Here is an 8,581-nt window from a genome sequence, read left to right on the forward strand (position 1 = left end):
ACTGGAACACTCAAGAAAGTCCCAGAAAACACAAAGATTCTTGAAAGAGAAGAGGCGATGAGCTTGGGACAGCTGCTCTGATGTAAAGAGAGCTTAGAGGAAATAGATATTTTACATATTTATTTGTGATATTAGTTTGCTGGAGACATCCATTTTAACCATTAGCCTTTTCTCCAGGTTATGGTGTATACCTATGTTTCTAAACTATAGGTTCGGTGTTTGATTTCTGCTTTTTCTCCCCAGGGTAATTCTGGATTAGATCAATGCTCTATGTTAAATTTCTATGATGAAATACAAATGAAGTTTTCAGAAATGGAAAATATTTTCAGTGAAATTATATGCATTTTTATTCCCATTCAGCCCTGCATGCTTTAGTTTTCTCTTTGTTCTAAGTGTCTTCTTATTTCCTTTGTGGATGAAAGGCTAATTTCACATCCCTAAAGGTTGACTAGCATCTGTTCTTGCAGTGGGGGAGAAGTGTGATTTTTTTATTAGTTTTGTTCCATTTTTAAGACCTACATATGTGTTATTCTGCTAAAGCATAAAATGTGAACTAAGAAATAAAAGCAGTCATGAAGAGCTTAGAAGAAGGTAAAGCTTTTTTAAAGGTGAGAATCTATAGTCCTGGTGTACAGCTCTTTTATAGAAAAGGAACTGAGAGCCAAAGAAGCAAAGAGAACACTACTGTCCCCAGCTGGTGAGCGTGCTAGCCACAGCTGTAGGATCAAGAAGGCAGACGATGACAGCGGTTACCTGAGTCTGCCAGGTGAGCGGAGTTCACCTCCAGGTCCTGGAGAGTGGCAGCTGTGTGGAGACTACTTCCTGCCTCAGGTAGGCCCTGACAGAAGCCCCCCTGGGGCAGAGCCAAATGCAAAGGGCTGAACTGGTGGCCCGGGTAGAAGAGATGCCCCGATGTCCAGATTAACGAGCCAAGGATGACAGTGAGAAGACCCCTCGGTCCACTTGTAACCACACATTCCTACTTTCATTACTGGAGTTTCAGGTGAGCAAATCAGCAACCAGCGTGTGGGTGAACTAAGAAAGTTAGCTCCATGGTTGAATTAGTTAAACAAATGCTGTAAGTTTTCCTTGTTGATATCAGTGTGTGTGGTGGATTAATTAATGGTCATCTTGGGAAGTCCAGCTGAAGTGCACCTGCGTGGTCTGGGCATGGAAGACCCACTAGAGGACTGTTGCCAAGGGCATAAAAGGAGAACTGGAGGGGAAGATCATGCACTGTTGATTTTCTTGGAGAAGCTTGCTGAGAATGGTTTTTCTGGTATGAACTTGGCTGTTCTCTCATCATCAGAGGAGTCTCAGGGCCTCGCTGGGGATGGCTGCTGTTCTCATCAGAGGACCTCTGGTGTTTCCTGTGAGTGTCACTTCCTGGCTCAGGTGCAGCTCCCTCAGCCTGGTGGCACAGACCCTTCACTCCATGGGCCCAGGCTTTCTGGCTTCCACCACTGGCCTTGAGGACTTCCGGGTGCATATCCTCAGTACAGACAAGTGTGAGACACTGCTGTGAGCTCTGGGCCTCTGGCTGGACTCATGAAGGACACTGTCACAGGCTCCGGGCCTTGAGCTGGACTTGTGCGGAACGTTGCTGTGGGATCCAGGCCCTTGGCTGGATTCTTCGGCTCTCTAGCATGTGGCTAGATTTTATACTCAGCTGCATTTTACCTTTTTGGTGATTATTATAAAACAGTCCTATTAATTATGTGTCCTACATTAAATCTATTCTCTCGCAAGCCCTGACTACAACAGTGCACTTATACTAATCTTAAAACCATCAGCCTCCTAGCAATTAGCAAAGCACACCGCTGTTAACCAGGTCACACCTGTGCTGCAAAAGAGTCTCTTGCACTGTGCCACAATGCACACATGTTGGGATTTTACTTGTAGCTCCCCCTAGATCATTTTACTTTAAAGCAATAATAGGACAGGTCCTTAAATACCTATTTAGTCATTGTGCATTTATTAAGTACTTAACTGAAGTGCTTTTCATCAACACATGGAGAATTTGGAGAAGAAAATAATAGCAAAGTAAATTGTTGACAAATAAATGTTGCGACCCACGGATGCTATAAGGCCTGCTGTGAGGAGCTCCAGACTTTTCTTATGGTGAACACTTGAAACTGCTGTATTCTGGTTTCCAAGGTGAGTGTTGGGAATGTAGAAATGTTTAGCACTCATAATCTCAAGCACGTAGAGAAAAAGAGACCCTCACCGGCTGTCTCAAGGAACAGGCAGGGCTTTAGTGAAGCACTAGAGGTGAGCAGAAATATTCCAGGAGGAAGGGAAAACCTCACTCTGCAAAGATGCAGGGCCACATTGCCTTTCTTACCTTGGCCGCAACAACGCCAGCGACCATAGGTAGGTCTTGCAGTTAAAGCAAATGCTCTCTGTATAGAATGCCGTACTCAAGGAATATTTATTCCCCTATATTTTATTCCTGCAGTTTTTGATAAACCCCTTTAGATTGTAATGGGATAAAAACAACTCACGCGTTTGGACTCGCAGGCCTGCAGTTCTCCACTGAGACCCCTCTGTAACTGCCTGACTCCCGTGTGTTGGATCTACTTGACGCCATTTCTGCATGTTGAAATTAGAAACAGAATCCTGTGTGATAAAGCTACACTCAGCACTGCCCGGCTGGATGACAGTGGCTAGCATGGGATAAATGCTGCTTCTCACTACCTTTTGCCTTGCTTAACGTAACTGTTTTAATGCCAGTGTGGGTGGGAGAAATGATTATTTTCGGAGAAGAAAATTCTAACACTTTAGGAAAGATCTTCTTATCCGGGTTATTGCATGGCCTTTCAGAATTTGACCTCTAAAATTGATATTTGGGAACACATTGCTATGTTCAACAAAAAAGGAGAAGGCAAGAAGGGTGCTCATGCTGCTCAGCCTCCCGTTAGTGTAACAAATACTGGAGAAAATCAACTTCAAAAGCGGAATGGTTTGTTCTGGCTCCCTTTTTTGGCCTGGGGTTGGTTGGTCCAACGCCTTTGCTTATGGCCCAAGAGGCCTCATTCCTTGTTTTAACTTGAAAGCAAAAGAGAGAAGGGACTGGAGTCCCAGTGTCCTCTTCATGGGACACCCGATGACCTAATTTCCATCCACTGACTGCACCTCTCAAATGCTTCTCGATGCCTCAAAAGGGCTGTGGGTTGGGGGCCAAGCCCTGAATACATGGCCCTTCTGGAGACCCTTCACCAAAGCACAGAGCAGCACTGAGAGCTGTGGGATGTAAGAGATGTAAGACACAGTCACATGCTCAGAGCCCATGAGAGTATTTTTGAGATAAAGTTTGCATGAGTGCGGTTTTCTATGTGCACTCTCGCATGGCATCCACTGGCCTGTTTTATCCAGGCCAGGAGCACTTGCAGGGCTGTGGAACAATGTGCAGCCAGAAGTCATTTAGGTCCTGCAGGTGAGCATCTTGATACTCATTTCCTCTGAGAGAACACCACCAGTGAGATGTGCTTTGATGCCACCTAGTTACTTGGCAGCCATTAATGAAAAGGGAAGCCAAGCAGACAAAAACTTTAGATTAGGGGTTAGAAGTGGCAGATCTGCTGAAAAATTATAGGATGGAGATTTCTTTTCTTAGTGGAAATAATTTGAGATGCTTAATTACTGAGTTACAATTCTTCAATGTTCCCTCAATTCCAACCCCCCCCCACATATTTAAACGTTTCTCTCCCAAATAATGGTTTATAATTTGAATGTGGCTCCAATAAATGTGTCGTGACACATAATCTATTATCATTCTTGGGACACTTCTTTACCCAGCTGACTTTGCATGGGAGTCAGTTGGCATTTTTAAGAATTCCATCATAGTAACAAAGAGACTCTTCCCTTGCCCTGCTGAATCCCACCGGCAGAAGCTCCCAGCACTCTGCACCTGAGAGTCACCACCAGCTGGGGTAGGTGTCTCTGAGTATTGTGGGTAACGAGGCAGGGGGCAGTCGGGTGGAATCCTCGTATCCCTGCAGCTCTGAGTGCTGGGCCCTCCTGCTCCTCAGCCTTGCTGGGGAGGCCTCCCCCACACATCAGTGCTGAAGTTATCCAGAATGGAGACAGGACCAGAGAGTGGGTCAGGGCAGCTGGGCAGGTCTGAGTTTTCTCCAAAGCTCTCACATTTTGAAATGAATGCTTCACCTGACCACAGTGCTTAGAGCTGTGGCCTTGGGCTTAGATGGCTTTGCCCAGTCTCCATCACCTCCATACTGATGCTTTCTGAGAAGAGGGAGAGAGACTGCTCACGCATCCTCCCTCTCTTGTCATGGATATTCTGCCCCGCTTTGGAACTTTGCCAGCGATATGGCCATCTCCAGATGTGCCCACGACTCTGTACCTTGACAGCCAAGAGCCCCAGGCATCTCTTTCCTGTATAACGTACTTCAGCTTCAGACATTTTGTTACAGCAACGAAACATGAGCTCGTACAGTAGCCGACTAGGAAAACCTATGCAATCCCATCTCAGTGACATGCTTCCCTAATCACACATGTAATGTTCAGTACTTAGTGGTAATTGTTAGTATCTACTTTTACATTCAACCTTTCAGAAAAATTCATCCCCGTGGGCTTGAGGAATGAGTCCTTTGTGTGATTCCTCCCAAATAATCTGAGCTGATCTAGACTCCCTCATCTGCCATCTGGAAGTCCAGGATTTCAGCATTTCTGCATTGGGTCCCTGTGGTGGAGCATCCAAAAGGAGACTATCTTAGCACTTCCATGACTCCCCTGTTTTTGGAATTCTCTGTCACTCTGTTTGCATTCATCCTTCTCCGTCAGAAGGCCAAAAACTGCCATGGGGATCGAGTATATCCCCAACTGCATCTAAACTTTATTTAGAATTTATTTGTCATGATTAAATGCTCTCTGAATCACAAAGAATACTAATTCATATTTGAAACCTCACATTATCCATGTTGTTGAAAGGGCTAAAGATAATTTCATTTACAGATGATTATTTTAAATAGACATTGATTTGTGGAAAATATAACAGCCTGAAAGTAGGACATGAGCTCACAATTCTGTTCTGCCTGAAAGTATACAAGCTGTAATTTATAAGAAAAACCCACATAGACCCAGCTTCTCAATGCTCCCCTGCTAATTTATTGTGCAGCACAGGTTTTCTTGCTTTCTCCCCATGTGATTCACTCATGGGGGGTCATTGAGGACCAGGAGAGAGCTTTAGTCATTGAGATGTCAGAGTGATTGTCTCACATACTTTACTTGATATGTAGTATGAGGAATAACGCTGTATTGTTTTTAATATAGATATTTCCAATTATACATCTATATGTAGCGAACTAGAAATTTAGAGAGGGTGAAGTTCCTAGAGGCTGCAGTGCCAGGGGAGATTGGCAGCTTTTCTACCAAGAACAACCAGATATTCATAGGGAGGAAGAGGAAAAACCCAAAGCTCAGCACCCCTGCCCCCCAACGTACCCTGGCTGGGCATGAGGGCCAGCGGCTGCTGGTAAGACCACCTAGACACTTTCCAACTTTATTCAGAGAAGGCTGTGTCTAGATAGAAAACTATCGAAGTGTATCCCAAGACACTGGTGGATTCCACTAAAAGGAAACAAAGGAAGAGAGACCAATACCAGGTATCTGACCAGAAGCATCTTTCCGGTCTCTCTGAATAACCAAAGCCTTAAGATGCAGGAAAAAAGGATTCAACATTCAGACCAAGCTTGCTTTTTAAAAAAAACATTTAATACCTCTTTGTTGTATAATCAAATACACATATGCGCACATAAACAGTTATCCTTTGGTATCTATTTATAAGAAATTGGTTTGAAGACCCCTGCAAATACCAAGCTCTCTAGATTATTATAATACTGAATACATATAAATGCTATGGAAATTATAACTATTAAATTATACTAAATTATGACTTTTGTTTAGGGAACAATGACAAAAGAAATCTGTACTTGCTCAATACAGACAGATTTTTTTTGGAAATTTTTTCTTTTTTGCATAATTAAAAGAATATATTTTTATTTGCTAATCTATCTCTTGCCTCATTTCCTAATAATATTGTACCTTTTATTTTTTGCATAAAAATGTTACTTTTGACAAAGTATCTTACATTCTGTATAATTTGAACAATTGTGTGAGAAACTGAAAGTGAAAGTGAAGACGAAGCTTGCTTTGAGTTAGGTGAGATTTGCACAAATCTCCAAGCTTTCCTGAAGTGTGTGCTTTTCTCTAACTATACCAAAATGTACTTCATTTTTCCTGTTCTCCATATGTCTAGATTTTACCTCCAAAATCAAGAGACAGGTCAAGAGGTAAGGAAAAAATATCTCATCCAAAGTGGCAAAGCTGCCATCAGAACTAGACTAAAATGCAATAATGTCTTCAAATTATCAGGTAATTAAATCTATTACATGTGATATGTTAGTGGCTGTAATGGAAAGGCTGGAAGACATGACAATATGCAAAGCAAGATAGGTAATTTCAGTAGAGATACAGAGATTATGAGATAGAATCAGAGGGAAATGCTACAAATAAAAATATTACAACAACGCTGACATTTTTGACACACCCCATAGAAGGGCTCTGGAGTAGAGTTAACACAGCCGAGGAAAGAGCCAGTGAACCTGAAGAAAGGCTAACAGAAACTTGCCCCAGTGAAAAGAAAAAGAAAAAGAAAACCTATCGACCAGAAAAAGAATATCCAAAATCCATAGGACAAATCAAATGGCCTAAATCAGAATCAAAGAATGACAAAGAAGAGTAAAGAGTAGGGAAAATACTGGAAGAAATAATAGTTGATAAGTTCAACTGTTCAAAAAAGACTAAAGTAAACCACACAACTAAAAAGTTCAGAGGACATCAAGTTTAATGGACACATACACAACACACACACACACACACACACACACACACACACACACACACACTTGCACATGCCTGTGAAGATAAACATTCCCCTAACATACCATATTTAAATTTTTGAAAACCAAGACAAAGAGAAAATATGAAAACAGACAGAAGGATAAAATACATCAGCTTCCAAGAAATAGGGATAACAATTACTGTACAATTCTGATATAAAATCACATAAGCAAGAAGAAAGTGGTAGGATCGACTTCAAGCAGAAACAAAGACCTGCCTCATGTAGAAAAAATGTTCTGTAAAAGCTAAGAAACAAAGATTTTTCTCAGGCTGCTGTTGAAGCTCAGTGGCAAAGCAGTTGTCTAGCAAGAATAGGCCTTGGGTTCAATTCCCAGAACGCTCTCAGATGAATAAAAACCAAGAGCCTTTGTTCCTGGTAGAACTGTCCTCAAAGGAAAAGGAAAGAAAATGGAAACGCACCCACAGGGACAGAAGAGAGGAACTCATGCTCTCTGCCAGGACAGAGCAGGAGCTGGATGTGCTCCTGGTGTGTAACCGGGTGACCACTCTGAGCTCAGTGGCCAGTGGGGCTGCTCTTTGGATCATGGGCAGAGGTTGGAGCTTCAGCATGAACTATAGTCAGCAGTCAGCCCAGAGGTGAGGACTCAGAACAGGGACCACGGTTCTGGATAGAAAGTGAGGTGGGAAGTTACAGGATCCTAGAAATAGGAAGCCTGAGTCAGAAAAGGCAGTGGTTGAGGGTGCAGGAAAGGCTGAACCTGGAAGAGCTGAGGGACGGGAGGTGGCATCAGTGGGGTGTTTGCATGGGCACAGTTTAATCCCTTTAAATGAGGGCAGAGAATTCTCACATTCTAAATGAACATCAGAGAATTCCTCAGCTGGGTCCTCAGCCCCTTTTAGCCCTTGAGAGTTGGTATTGGCGTTATGGCTCTGCAGTTTCTCTGTCTCAATTTTAATTACTCTATCATGCTTGTTGAATAGATTACAGATTGCTGGGTGCTGAAAAACAAACTGATTGATGAGTCCAACACTGTAATTCAAAAACAACTCTCAAGCAGGGCCACCTTATATCTTTAATGTGGTATCAGCAAACTTTAGGGCAGGATACTCTTATGAGGAGCACGTGTGATGCCTCAAAAATAATGTGATATTCTGTGACACCTCAAAAATAAGACAGAAACGAATCTTTGAAGATAAAGAATACCTATGAATATTAGCATTTCATTTTTGGGTGCGGGGCACCAGGAATCAAACTCTGGGCCTCATGCTTGCCAGGCAGGCACTGCATCACTGAGCTACATCCTGACCCCAAGCATTGTGTTTTTGATGATGTAGAATTTGCTCTAAGCTAAGGTTATTCCTTGATCTAGTACAGGAAAAAGTCTTTTGTTAATTGGCTGTAATGGGCACAGTGACACAGCATATGGACAGATGGTGAGAGGTGGGGTGGGGGGCTGCCCTGTGGCTCTTGCTCTTGCTGGTCTCCCAATCTCTTATGTCCCAGTTTGCTTATCCCCATCAGAGGAGACATGGACAACTGTGGAATTTCACCATGGAGCTGACCCTGAAATGGAAAGGGACCTCTTCTGTTTAAGAAAGGAGGATTTGAACCTTGCTCTGAGGTAGAGTAGCCAGGTCTCTCATGTTGGGATGCTATGAAGAGGAGTCTGTGAGTTGTGGATGAGTATGTGTGTCTCTA

This window comes from Fukomys damarensis, unplaced genomic scaffold, assembly GCF_012274545.1.
Source record: "Fukomys damarensis isolate Sample0158 unplaced genomic scaffold, DMR_v1.0_HiC HiC_scaffold_17, whole genome shotgun sequence".
NCBI lineage: Eukaryota > Metazoa > Chordata > Mammalia > Rodentia > Bathyergidae > Fukomys > Fukomys damarensis.